Source organism: Halyomorpha halys, unplaced genomic scaffold (assembly GCF_000696795.3).
Source record: "Halyomorpha halys isolate HHAL.00 unplaced genomic scaffold, Hhal_1.1 Scaffold748.1, whole genome shotgun sequence".
NCBI lineage: Eukaryota > Metazoa > Arthropoda > Insecta > Hemiptera > Pentatomidae > Halyomorpha > Halyomorpha halys.
This window is the reverse complement of record NW_027111006.1, coordinates 484,184-497,715: the sequence shown is the minus strand read 5'-3', so window position 1 is coordinate 497,715 and position 13,532 is coordinate 484,184. Positions and strand designations below refer to the sequence as shown.

Genomic DNA, 13,532 nt, shown 5'->3' with positions numbered 1-13,532 from the left:
ATAAGAGAAGAAATATTAAAGAAAGTACAAATAAAGAGATGAAAAAAGAAATTACAAATGTGAGAATTTATCTGGGATATCATCTTTACCGATGAAATAAATTTTCCGGAAGTGACACTGTAGAATCGATTTTTCACATGTTTCCGATTCCTCAAAAAATGGCTTTAACAATTTACGTATAACTCAGTACATCAGTGTACATTTAAGTGATCTTTAATTATACAATACAATTACATCTTTAATATCACCTAGGTGTCATCTTCAATGATATAGTATAACGAGGCGTATATGTCGTTAATAATTTTCAAAACAATATCTTTTAAACTAGCTATAATATTGTTTAAATGAAATAATTAACTTTCTCTCGTATCATCTCAATAATAAAAAAAATTGATTATCAACTAAAGAGTAAAATGATTTTCACGCTCCCGCCCCAGACCAAGAAATCGGAAATAGCCGAAAGCATCCGACCTCATTTCTTGTTACACAGATTTGTAATTGATAATCGTTCTTTCAACATCAAGAAACCCTTGAATATGAATTTAATTGGTGCAGAAAAAAAAAATGCTTCTCTTGTTCATTTTTAACCTTATAGTTTACGTAATTTTTTATATTCTTTTCATTGTTTATTTTATAGTAATACTATTTTTTTTTAAGTTCTATATTTATCAGTTCTGTAATTGTCACTAAAACTTTCTATAAAATTTCTATGAATGTTGTTTTGACCTGGGCAGAATAGCCTGCATGAAGTTGAGTTTTTAAATCACTTAGTTCCAAAACTTCTTGTCCATTATTTTGTTTTTATATATTTTAAGAGAGTTTTTTTATTTTATTTTTTTATTTTTTATTTTTAATTTTTAATTTTATTTTTTTTATATTTTTTAAAATTATTTTTATTTATTTATTTTTTTATTTTAGTATGTATGAGATCATTCATCAATATTACCTATTGCCCACAACTGTGTGGCAGATTGTAATATCTATCAATAAATAAATCTATCAAATAAAAAAAAAAAGTTCCAAAACTGTATTAAGGTAAGATAAATTATAAATAATAATGTTCAATATTTTGAAATGTTTGAAGATCATACAGGTAATAAAAGCTGTTTTGTAGTAGATTGTCCCTGAGGATAGCCGGATTGGCCGAAACATCGTACTTGTTAGAACAATAAAATGTGTTGAGACCAAAATGGATAGAAATTAAATTATTTATTTTAACAAAATTAACCTTGAGACTGGTTTAAGATTATAAATTAAATTGTTTTTGTAATTAATTTTACTTTTCTCTTTTATTAAGAAGAGATATTTTTATCTTTTTTTTTCTTTTAATTATAGCGTTGTATCTAGTCAGAAGTGTCTTTTGTACGAGACTATACCCTCCCATAATCAATTGTTAAAAAAAAATTTAGCGGTTATATCAACCATGTAAGGTGTCAGTAAACCATGTAAATTTGGTATTAAATTAATAAATAAAAATAATATTTTATTTCTTCTTTTCATTAATTTTTATATAATTTTCTTTTTACTTATTTTTACATAATATTAAACTACCTTAATTTACCATTTTGTATCTTATTATTTTACTGTGAACATACAAAACGTCGAAAAATTAATTGTTACTATTTTTGTTTCTCTTTGACCACAACTCAGACCGTCTTCTCCAAATTAAATCAAAATATTTAAGAACCTTTAAATTTGTTTATTTGAACAAATTAAACTTCTCTTATTATTATTAGTAATAAACAATGATTGAACAGTAAATGAGGAAAATTTTATAATCATTGTTTTTCCTCGGCAGTTATTACAATAGTCAGACATATTTTACTTTCACTTTCCTATATGAAGTATATAGTAAGGGGGTCACCTGAATAATGGAGAAATAGCTGTTATGAAATTTACAAGGTTTAATCATATATAATGGTGGTTATTAAAAGTAGTGTGTTTAGCCAACGAGAAGACGATACACCATCTCAGATATATATAATCACTTACAACCATGAGATTGATTCAGAAAGTGAATGGACCGGCACCCATATGATTCGCGTGCAGATTTCTCTTGACCATAGTGCATTAGCACCAACAATAGCCAGTCGAATTACAGAGCTTCATGGCCATTGTTCGAGGAAGATGTGGCACAGCGATCGCATTGTGAGCTTTAGAGATCGCAGCGTGTGTCATCCGGCTTCTTTTCATATCCATCCGATAGTTTCTAATGATTTGGGACATGCAGCTCGAGGTTAGATCTTGTGTAGGTGGGAGGGTCCATCAAGTGATAGATATTACTAATTGTATTTGCTCCGAACACGTTGCTTTATAAGACAATAAAAATAAATAAATTAATCAATACTTTCAAACAAGCAGAAATAAAACTAGGTTGTAAATAATCGAATTTTTTAGTTTATGCTGGTAGTTATACCTTATATAAGAAGTCTCCAAGCCTCATGCCAAAAGAGTATATAGCTCAATTAGTAACACACACCGATTTAATTCAAAATTTGCATTTATATTACAAGAAATATTACAATGTAATTAAGAGGTAGTCACCTCCCTATATAGTACAAGAGCCCAAGAGGAGAAAAAAGGGCAGTTATCCCACCCCAATTTTTGATTACTTTAATGAAAGCTATATATAATTAATAGTCAAAATTGATGAGTCTGCCAAGTATAGGTAGGAGGAATAAAAAATGGCGGCTGTTTCAAAGCGATAAAAAAACTAATTTTTCATTCGGAGCTCTATATCTTAAAAAGTAGGAACAACACAAAAAAACCTAAGAGAACGTCATTTAAAGAAGAGTAAATTTGCTAATATATGAGCCCTAATAGAGTTTTTTATGTTAAATAGTTTTCGAGATATATCTTTATAAAAAACAACATTTCATAAAAATGCTGCCTAGGACGTACTGAAAGATCAGTTGTTAGTGAATTTATTTTGAAAAATTTAAATCTCAAAAACCATTTTCTGTACAGGTGTCTATTAGTACTCAAATTAAAGCTAGTTTAATTAGCTATAAAGTAGTTTATGATGTTTATCTTCGTAGGAGTAATAGTTTAAAAAAAAATCGCTAAAATAAATTGATTTATAGTTGTTCGGACAAATTTTCATTTGCCAGATTTATACTCATATGTGAATATCATAAAAACTACTATCCCTACGAAGATAAGTGTCATAAATTACTTTATAGTAAGTTTTAATTTCCTTTATTTTGAGTGTTGGCAGACATATGTGCCTCTTATGGATCTAGAGATATATTTTTTCAAAAATCCAACATTTTATACGAACAACTAGAAATTAACATTTTGTGAGTTTATTTTGTCCAATATCATAAAAACTACTGTTTAATTTAGGTATTCCCCGGATTAAAAATTGGGGGATATTACCCAAATTAATTATTATATTGATTAGCTGGTTCAAATTAATAATGGTAATAATGATAATTTACTGGTATTGATGGAGTGGACTGTATTTAAATAACTTGATATCATATACTTTAAAATAAAATACTTCTATTCTCATGGTTTGAACAAATAGTGACAATGTGTTAGTTGGTTAGTGTTATTACATTAATTGATGGATATTACATTTTACTTGGTTGATTATATGCAGCTTGATGGTTGGTTGTGATGTGAATGTGTTTATGGAAGTAGGGTTCTCTCTTCTCATGCTCCTGCCGCCGCCGCCTCCTTCGCCTGAGTCGAAGGATTTACTCGCTCATCATTGTGAGAAGAGACCTTATTGAAGAGTCCTGAACTCCTCTCTACTGATACAGGTCACGATGGCTTTCTCACTGGTACTCACTCACTATGTTTTTTGGGGCCAAGATGGCTACCCAAGCTTCTTACTGCAACTCTTTGCCACTAGATGGCATCATGAATTTCCTTTCAGAAGTGAGGGGGGGCCTTACTTAAACAACTACTACTCCTACAAAGATAAACATAATTAACTATTTTAATTTAACTAGCTTTAATTTGAGAGCTGGCAGACATCTGTATATCCAATGGTTTCTGAAATGCAGTTTTTCATATATCAAACGTATTGTCCGAACAACTATAAATCAATTTATTTTAGCAAATATCATGAAAATTACTTTTCCTACTTTTTAAGATATTGAGCTCCCAATGAAAAATTAGTTTTTTTAATCGCTTTGAATCAGCCGCTATTTTTAAATCCCCCTACCTATACTTGGCAGACTCATCAATTTTTACTAGTAATTATACCTAGTTTTCATTAAAGTAATCAAAAATTGGGGTGAGATAACTGCCGTTTTTTCTTCCCGGCTCTTGTACTAATAGGTAGTCAGTAACCTAAGTTCATAAAGATTATAATAAAATTTAAACACTATTTTTTTACATAACTGATTCCTTAGGGTAAGGTCATCATAAAATATATACAATTGTGATAAATAGTTCAAATAAAAATAGATTTGTTCCAACAATAATTCCAAACGCTTTTTCTCAGTCCTAACAAAAAAATAGACTAAAGAGGACTTGAAAGATGTCTTATAATTTTTCTTTGTATATATTTTTTATATTTATTACTTTTTTATATTTTAGTTTTTTATACCTATTTATTACTTCATATATATTTTATCTATTATGATTATATATATAACTTAGGTATAGGCGAGAGCAGTTACATTGAGCTGTTACTTCGATTTATATTTTAATTTTATTCTATGTATGTTAAATAGGAGGAAAACAAAGAAAAAAAGAGGAAAGGTGTATTGAGTTAAAAGGGAAAATATGAAAAAAAAAAATTAATAAAAATAAATAAATGAATTATATAAAGAAAAACAATGATAAAAAAGTATGCTACTATTATATATTATAAATTTACTAGATTATGCTTATATTTTATAGCATTTAAAAATTGTCTGACTAGATTCAGTTAGCAACCCAATATAGTTGGGCAGTTAAACTTTTTTTTTAAAACTGTAATTTCTAAAAACATTCCTTGCCCGTTTTTAAAAAATAAATATGGCAACGGATATTCGGGGAATGGAAAACGTTTTACCATCGTATTATTTAAACATTTTTACATAAAAATCCGTATACAGAAATGAATTTAAATTTATTTCTAAGTACAACTAAATTTTAAGCTATATTCAAACTGAACTGTATATAATTCTACCATAAGGAAACAATTTCTTAGGTGGTCTAAAATCCCCTGTACGTTGTAAGTATAATTTTTGTCTTTAATAAATGCAAGATATAAATCAATTTCATCTGATTCTAGTGTAACTTTCTCTGACTATCGTCTGATAACTTGATTCTCCTCAAATAATCACACAATCAGCTTTATCTGATGTAATCTTCGGACCTTACCACTAATCTTTACCTGATATAGATTCAAATTGTATTCGTAAACTTCCTGGTCGTATTAGGTCACAAATAGGTTTGTAAGATGTGATACTATAATTATTATAGTAGATTTTTATCCTTACTGTAAGCCTATATTTACTTTAAATTTTTTGGGGTTATAATAAATAATAATTTATTTCTAATGATGGAAGTGATTAACCTCAAAAAATTTTAAAAGAATTGACTCACCATACTTCCTAGAGAGATAATCCTATATTTACATTTACATCATAAGTTTTATTCCTTCAATCGTGTCATAAATTTTATTTTATCTTTAATAGGTTTACCCTTCGTCGTAAACCTTCGTCTTGCCCTACAGTATCTTTTAAGAATACCCCACTTATTCCTGTTGAACAGATTCGTTACTTAGGACTAAATCTGGACCAAAGACTGACATGGAATCTTGAAATGGACATGAACTGCTCGTCGATTCCGACTATTACAACATTCACTAGACAAACGGTCCAAACTTTCAATCCATTACAAAAGACTGATCTACATGACTATTATAAGGCCTATTTTGACATACGGATTTGAGCTATGGGGCTCCACTTAACCATCTAATTCCTCTTGAATCCAATCCTTACAGTCCAAAATCCTTCGTAAAATTCTTAATGCTCCTTACTTTGTCACAAATCAAATCATCCATCAGGACCTCAATGGTCCCTATGTTGCCGATTTGGCCAGAACCAGGTACCAATCCTTCTTCACTACCTAATAATCCTCCTAGGCCTCTGAAAAGAAGATGGCCCCGAGATCTTCTCCTTTAGAAATGTTTTTGGAGTTCTATCAATGGGTAGATTCTCCACATGTTTTTATAATGTCATAATATCACTTACAGCAAATTTACTTGATGTGTATATATGTATACAGTTGTAAATATCAATTAATAAATTATTAAAAAAAAAAATGTTTAATAGGAAATTATGATGATGGTGCAGAATGCATTTCAGTGATTAATTGAATGCTTGAAGATACGTTAATAGATTACCGACATGTGCAGGTATTTACTTTCCGATATACAGAATATATATCAAGGGAAGTATTGATATTTTTATCAATTTCGAATTCTAGTTTTCGACGGAAACATCGACATTTTGCGGTCCCCTGATTCCAAATGACCAAGTCTTACAAAATGATCTATGTGTCTGTGTAGGTATTTAAACGCTTAACTTAAAAATCAATGATCATAGGAAACTGAAATTGCATATTTAAGACAGGAATAAGTGCAGGATATTACAGAAAGGTTTTCATTAAAAAATATCTACCGAAGGTTCACTTTACATAATAGATATCAGATATTTTTGATTTTTTCTCAATAACGGCTCTAATGATTTTGGTTAATTTCGGTACTATCGAGTGGTCTTTAATAATCTACTAGGCCTTATACTCAATTAAATGGTTTAAAAAGTCTAAAATGCCGAATTTAAAAAAAAAAATCTTCCTCTAAGTCACCTTTAATGTTGTTAATTTGAAATAATTAACTATCTCCTTTTGTTAGCAGTAATAAAAAACGAACCAATAATACCTATGAATGAATTAGTTAATTAACGAAGGAAGAAAAAGATTTTTTACACAAACGACCTAGGCAAAAGTCGAGACTGACTGATTACTTTGTGTTAAATTGCTGCATTTTAGACTGTATATTATTTTCCCTATCTCAAGAAACCTTTAAATACGAATTTTCATAGTAATAGAAAAATAAGCTTTTTTCCCAAAAATGTGTGCTTTCTAATTACAATTTTTAAAAACACCCTTAGCCTAAAAAAACCTAAAAGGTATACCCGCGCGTACGTGCGTGTGTGTGTGTCAATGAAATATTGACATCTAGAATAATAAAGATATTACAATGTGGAAACAAATGTTCAAGCACTAATTTCTCTCAAAGTAAGTGAATATTTGTTCACCAGATTTTTACTTTCCTTACCATCTGGGAGGAAATATCCTTACCATATGGGATCTGCTTTATTGCGATTATAGAATTGAATATGAACTAATTAAACTTTGATATTTATGTCAATCAGATAAGCATTACGTATCTAAAAATGAATTAAGGAAAACAGATCAGGAAAAACCCTCGTCGTATTTTCACTAGTAAAGTTTCCTCACGTTCCAGGAAAATGTCTAGATGCAATCGGGTCAATGGTATAAATGACTTCGAAAAATAAATTTTTTGTTTCCTTCGCGCATAACCATCCTCAGTAATTTCAAAGTTAAAAAATCTTTTATTTCGTTCCAGACGCATAATTTGCTGGAGGTATAGTGTCACTCTGTATGATCTGGGTTTTCCCGCCGTTGCGTTCTCCAGGCCCGTTACTAGGGAATCGTGTCAGCTATTCCAAGCTAACCACAAAGCTAACAACCAATTTCTAGCAACCGGAATAACTACGATAATTGTTTATAATTGGAAATTCTTCCCGTGAACTATCTTGAAGTATTTGCGTCTATTGGATAACGTAATTATTTCATTTGACAATCGGTACTATTCCAAAGACGTCATAATGAAAAAAATACAATGAAAATTGTTTTTCTGAAACTAGGTTTTCTTCTGTATAAGGTTTTTGAAATTCGAGCAAAATTTTTAAAGAATCTTTTCTGTCTTCGATAACATTATGAAGTATGATATAATAACATATTGAAATATAATCTTTCAAGTCTTGGTTTTACCAAAAAGTTTCATCAATCAAACTTGGGGTCCTCTCCTCATGAAACTAAGACAAAACCTAAATAATATTCTAACCTGAAACGACCCTTGAAGTAACATATCAGTGACTAAAAAAAAAATCAATGTTTCTTCGTCAAAAATTAATAATTCTTGCAGTGTTAAAGTACTTCTCAGTAATAAACATAGTTAAGGTTGCGAATTGAAGGACATCAATTCTCAGTAATAAAAATAGATTATTAACTCAATCAAATAAAAAATTTCAAATTCGGAATAAGCTGAACAGAGTGATGGAAAAAAAATTAATGCGCGTCATGGAAAACATGGAAACGATTCATGGGAAGCACAACACCAAGGAGAATTCATAAAGAAGTTTAGAATCATGAATAATTTGAAATTATTGGAAGAACAAGATGTATTATGTTTTAGGAAAAACAAGGATATTTTCCTAGAAAAATATTTTTAGTACTCTTTTTTACATAGCAACAAATTTAGAATCTGGCAGATAAAAATTGAGTTACCCAATCTAAAATAAACATAAAAAAAAATCTTTAAATTCAATTTGACTCACATTAGTACTCTTATTCTTATTCCTTCACTTATCTCCTTAATTTAAATATTATTTCAAAATGTGTGCTTTATAGTACGATATGAAACTTGCACAGTAGTATAAGTTCCAGCCTGCTTCAACTTCTTTTAAGAAAACCCATGACTGCACTCTGATTTTGCTTCAAGGACTAATTGAATATTCTCAACATTTGAATTTTTATGTATTGATTTAACACGGCAATAAAAATATTTAAGTAACTCATTTTCAATTCAAATACGCTTATTAATTTTATTTTTTGTTGTTTTTTTTTTTGTAGTACTACTAAATGTGATAACAAATAGATTTCTTTTTCTAGATTAGCAACAAAATTCCATACTTTTGAGTAAACTACAGTATTAATTTTTTTCTCATTATGTTCTCATTAATTGAGGTTTAAGACAGCTTTTTTTAAATCATTATTTTAGCATCTATGATTATGAATTTTTTATATGTACGTTTTTAGTGGGGATGTTGATAGATTGTTTATTTCCTCGGAATACCACTGAAACACATTAAGTCAAGATTTTCTTCTTTTGAGTTATTTGATTTTTCCAGTATTAAATGTTAAAATGATTGAACTCCAAATCGTTCATTAATATCACAAAGATCTGCTTATAATAAAAATGATATAAAAATTAAAACCATTTCCTTAAGATAATAAAAAAAAATTCATCAGATTAAAACTTCGACTTATTGTATTTCAATTGTAAGCCAATGATTTATCAAATTTACTTTTCGAGCTGATTGAAAATAAAAATTAAAATAATACCTGTTGCCCGAGAAGGTTTAGCTCTATTGATATTCTCAAGCTGACCAGAAGAAAAAGTAAGGAAAATGTTATTTTCGCTTGACTCAAGAAGCATAAATTTGATGGCAAACTACCTGCGTTCCCAGTTACATTAAAAAAAAAAAAATGTATGTGCCAAATTGAAATTGATTTAATGAAAAATATCTGAAATTTTCTCGATTCTAACCGTGTTTTTTCTTTGCGCTGTAAGGTTAATCTCTCAAGAGCTCAAGAGGAGAAAAAAGATTATTTCTTCCCAATTTTTGAATATCTTAATGAAAACTATGTATAATTACTAGTCAAAATTGATGAATCTGCCAAGTATATTATACTATATAGTATAAGTATAGTATACGGGGAATAAAAAATGGCATCTGTTTCAAAACTTTGAAAAAAATTAATTTTTAATTCAGAGCGGTATATCTTTAAAACTACCAACAACACTAGAAAACCTAAGGGACCGTTATTTAAAGTAAAGTAAATTTACTAAAATATGAGCCATAATAGAGCTATTTACGTTCAATAGTTCTCGAGATATAGCTTTTTAAAAAGCAAAATTCCTTAAAAATCTACTGAAAGATTAGTAGTTAGTTAATTTATTTTTAGAAATCTATATCTCAGGAACTATCTGACGTGCAGATGTCTATTAGCACTCAAAGTAAAGATAGTTTAATGGACTATTAAGAAGTTTATGACATTTACCTATGTAGGAATTATAATAAACTTCATTTCAGAAATCATTGGACGTACAGATGTCTGCCAGCGCTCAAATTAAGGCTAGTTAAATTTACTACAAAATAGTTAATTATGTTTATCTTTGTAGGTGTAGTAGTTTTATGATATTTGACAAAATAAACTCACAAAATGTTAATTTGTAGTAGTTCGTATAAAATGTTGGATTTTTGAAAAAAAAAAATCTCTAGATCCATAAGACGCAGATGCACATATGTCCGCCAACTCTCAATATTAAGGAAATTTAACTTACTATAAAGTAGTTTATGAAACTTATCTTCGTAAGGGTAGTAGTTTTATGATATTCACATATGAATATAAATTTGGCAAATTAAAATTTGTCCGATCAACTATAAATCAATTTATTTTAGCAAATTGCATGTAAACTATTACTCCTACGAAGATAAACACCATAAACTACTTTATAGCACATTAAACTAGCTTTAATTTGAGTGCTAATAGACATCTGTACGTCAAAAGGTTTTTGAGATATAATTTATTCAAAATAAATTCACTAACTACTGATCTTTCAGCACGTCCCATACAACATTTTTATGAAATGTTGCTTTTTAAAAAGCTATGTCTCGAAAACTATTTAACATAAATAACTCTATTACAGCTCATATTTTAAAAAATTTACTCTTCTTTAAATGACGTTCTCTTAGGTTTTCTTGTGCTGTTCCTACTTCTTAAGATATAGAGCTCCGAATGAAAAATTTTAATTTTAATAAAAATGTACTAAAAGATTAGTAGTTTTGTGAATTTATTTTATGAAAATTATATCTCAGGAACTACGTGACTTATAGATGTCTCCCAGCACTCAAATTAAGGCTAGTTAAATTTTCTATCAAGAAAACTATTAATACTACGAAGATAAACGTTATAGTGCATTAAACTAGCTTTAATTTGAGTGCTAATAAACATCTGTATGTTAAATAATTTTGGTGGTATAGACTTCTCAAAAATATGTTCACTAACTACTAAACTTGTACATTTAGTATAACATTTTTATGAAAAGTTGCTTTTTAAAAAGCTATATCTGGAGAACTGTTAAACGTAAACAACTCTATTAGGTCTCATATTTTAGCAAATTTACTTTACTTTAATTGAAGTTCTGTTAGGTTTTCTAATATTGCTGGTAGTTTTAACGATTTACAGCTCCGAATGAAAAATTAATTTTTTTTTATGTTTTGAAACAGCCGCCATTTTTCATTCCATTTAACTATACTTGGCAGACTCATCAATCATTTTTACTAGTAATTATACATAGTTTTCATTAAACTAATAAAAAATCAGGTCTTGCACTATAAAGTGTGGATTTAAAGGTTATTATGTACCAATCTATTTATTTTGTTTTAAATATTTCTAAAGAAAAAATATTCCTATTCGTATGAAATTATTTTAAATTTTGAAATATAAATTTTAAAAAATGAGGCTTCCACTTCAAAAAAAATTATATAAAAAAGGAGGAAATATTCGCTTTTAGTGTCTTTTAAACCCTTGCCAAAGAATTTTCAGATATATTAAAAATTATATTTTTAATTATTTTTTTTTTGAAGAAGATTATTTTCTTATCTTACTTAATAAAACCAATCGATTGGTATTTAATTATCTCGCAATGCTATTAGATTACCGTAATTTTGAAAGTTGATATTCATATCATATAAAAATGAAAAAATATATACTTTTTTTTAATCATAAAACTTGCAATATCTTCCACACGATTATTCCAATCTACACGAAACTTGTTAGTGGTTTAGGATTTTATAAATAACATGGAATTGGGAAAATCGGACCTTCCTAAACGAATTAAAACTGAAGATATAAAATGAAATGTTTAAGGGTATTTTCTTTATCTGGAACTACTTTTTCTCCCTTGTCTAAGCGGGTGTAGAAATTCAGCTTTTCAACAGTTTGACCAGATTGGCCTTCTTTTGATCATGTAGTCCTTGTAATCTACTGGAAGACCGTTTGTGTAGTAAGTTTTGTAATATTCGGAATCGGTGAAGAGTTTTCTGTCTTTTCAGTCGTATGAGGATTCGAAGTCAGTTGTTTCTCTAAATGTTGACATAGCCGGAATAAGTGGAGTATTATTAAAGAATATTGGAGGACAGAAGTTATACGATTACAACTAAGGGTGTTTTTTATAGAGACATCTCATACATATAAGTCAGATTTTTCAAAACCGATACGAGAAGATTTAGGTTTTTGAAATATACCGAATAACCTTTCATAGATGAGAAGAGGATATATTAACTCTTGATGGAATTATCCTCAATTAGTTTTAATATGGTTATCAATGGTTGATTCACTACGCCAAGTTTTTCTGAAATCCATATATATAAACAGCAATTTTCCTATATTTGCACTCTACAGAGTAGAAAAACTAATGGATCGATTTTCACGCATTTTTTTTCTTTAAAATGCTCTCTTTTGTACCGAGAAGGTTTAGAGCTATTGAAATTCTCAATCTGACCAGAAGAAAAAAGTCATAAAGTAAAGAAAATATTATTTGCGTTTGGCATAAGATGCCAATAAATTTTGGCAAACTATCTAGGTAAAGGAATAAAATAACACAGTCTTGAGATAATACTTATAAAGTTTCTTATAAGGCACTTATTAAACTTTAAAATATAATTTTTGACTTGCTTTTCTTAGAAACAAATATATAAACATTTAAATGGAAATATAATTAAATGATCTTAAAAAAAAAAATAGGATTCTCCTGGTAATCGGGAAGGATTACCAGGAGAATCCTATTTTATCTTATACCATAATTATAGATTTTACTTTCTTAATTGATTAGCAGTAACCTCTATGCCGCGGAAATCGCGCTATAAAATAAATCCTCTTAAAAACAGTTAAAATATTTTTCTTTGTAAATTCTAGCTTATAGGTTGTTATTTCAAAACTTTCTAATTTTCCTACGAAACAAAGAACAAATATGATCGAAGTCATACAATAATTAACGAATTATTCAAATGGATCCATATATTCCAATAGAAAGGTAACTAAATGATGTAAAAAGAAAAATTAATAAAAATCTGATTCAGTTCAGGTTACTATGGTGATCCGTTTTCATTAATCTATCATCATTTTTGTAGATTTTACATTCCGACTTTTGTACTCGTACCATTGCCGTTCAAATTGCGTCAAAGAATCAAAAAATTCGAAAATATTATTGTATTTTGCATTTAAATAAAAAATAAAGAGGTTTTGAAAATATATTTAAAAAAATTCTAAAGAAAGATTCTTTACACATTAATACGCCTTATGCAATCATAAGGTTGTTATTTTAAAAGTTTCTAATTATCTTACAAAACGAACTAAAACTTTTTTAAGTCTTACTATTATCAGTAAAGATATGGCGCTTAATGTATCCAAGTTAAAAAATAAATAAAATA

At 28.5% G+C, this 13,532-nt stretch overlaps 1 protein-coding gene across 2 annotated transcripts in view; it reads right to left on the bottom strand.

Moving 5' to 3' along the window:
* The window catches only part of lovit (loss of visual transmission), a 60,778-nt gene that overhangs the window by 46,163 nt on the left and 1,083 nt on the right, over positions 1–13,532 (bottom strand). The gene's annotated exons all lie outside the window — the stretch shown is intronic.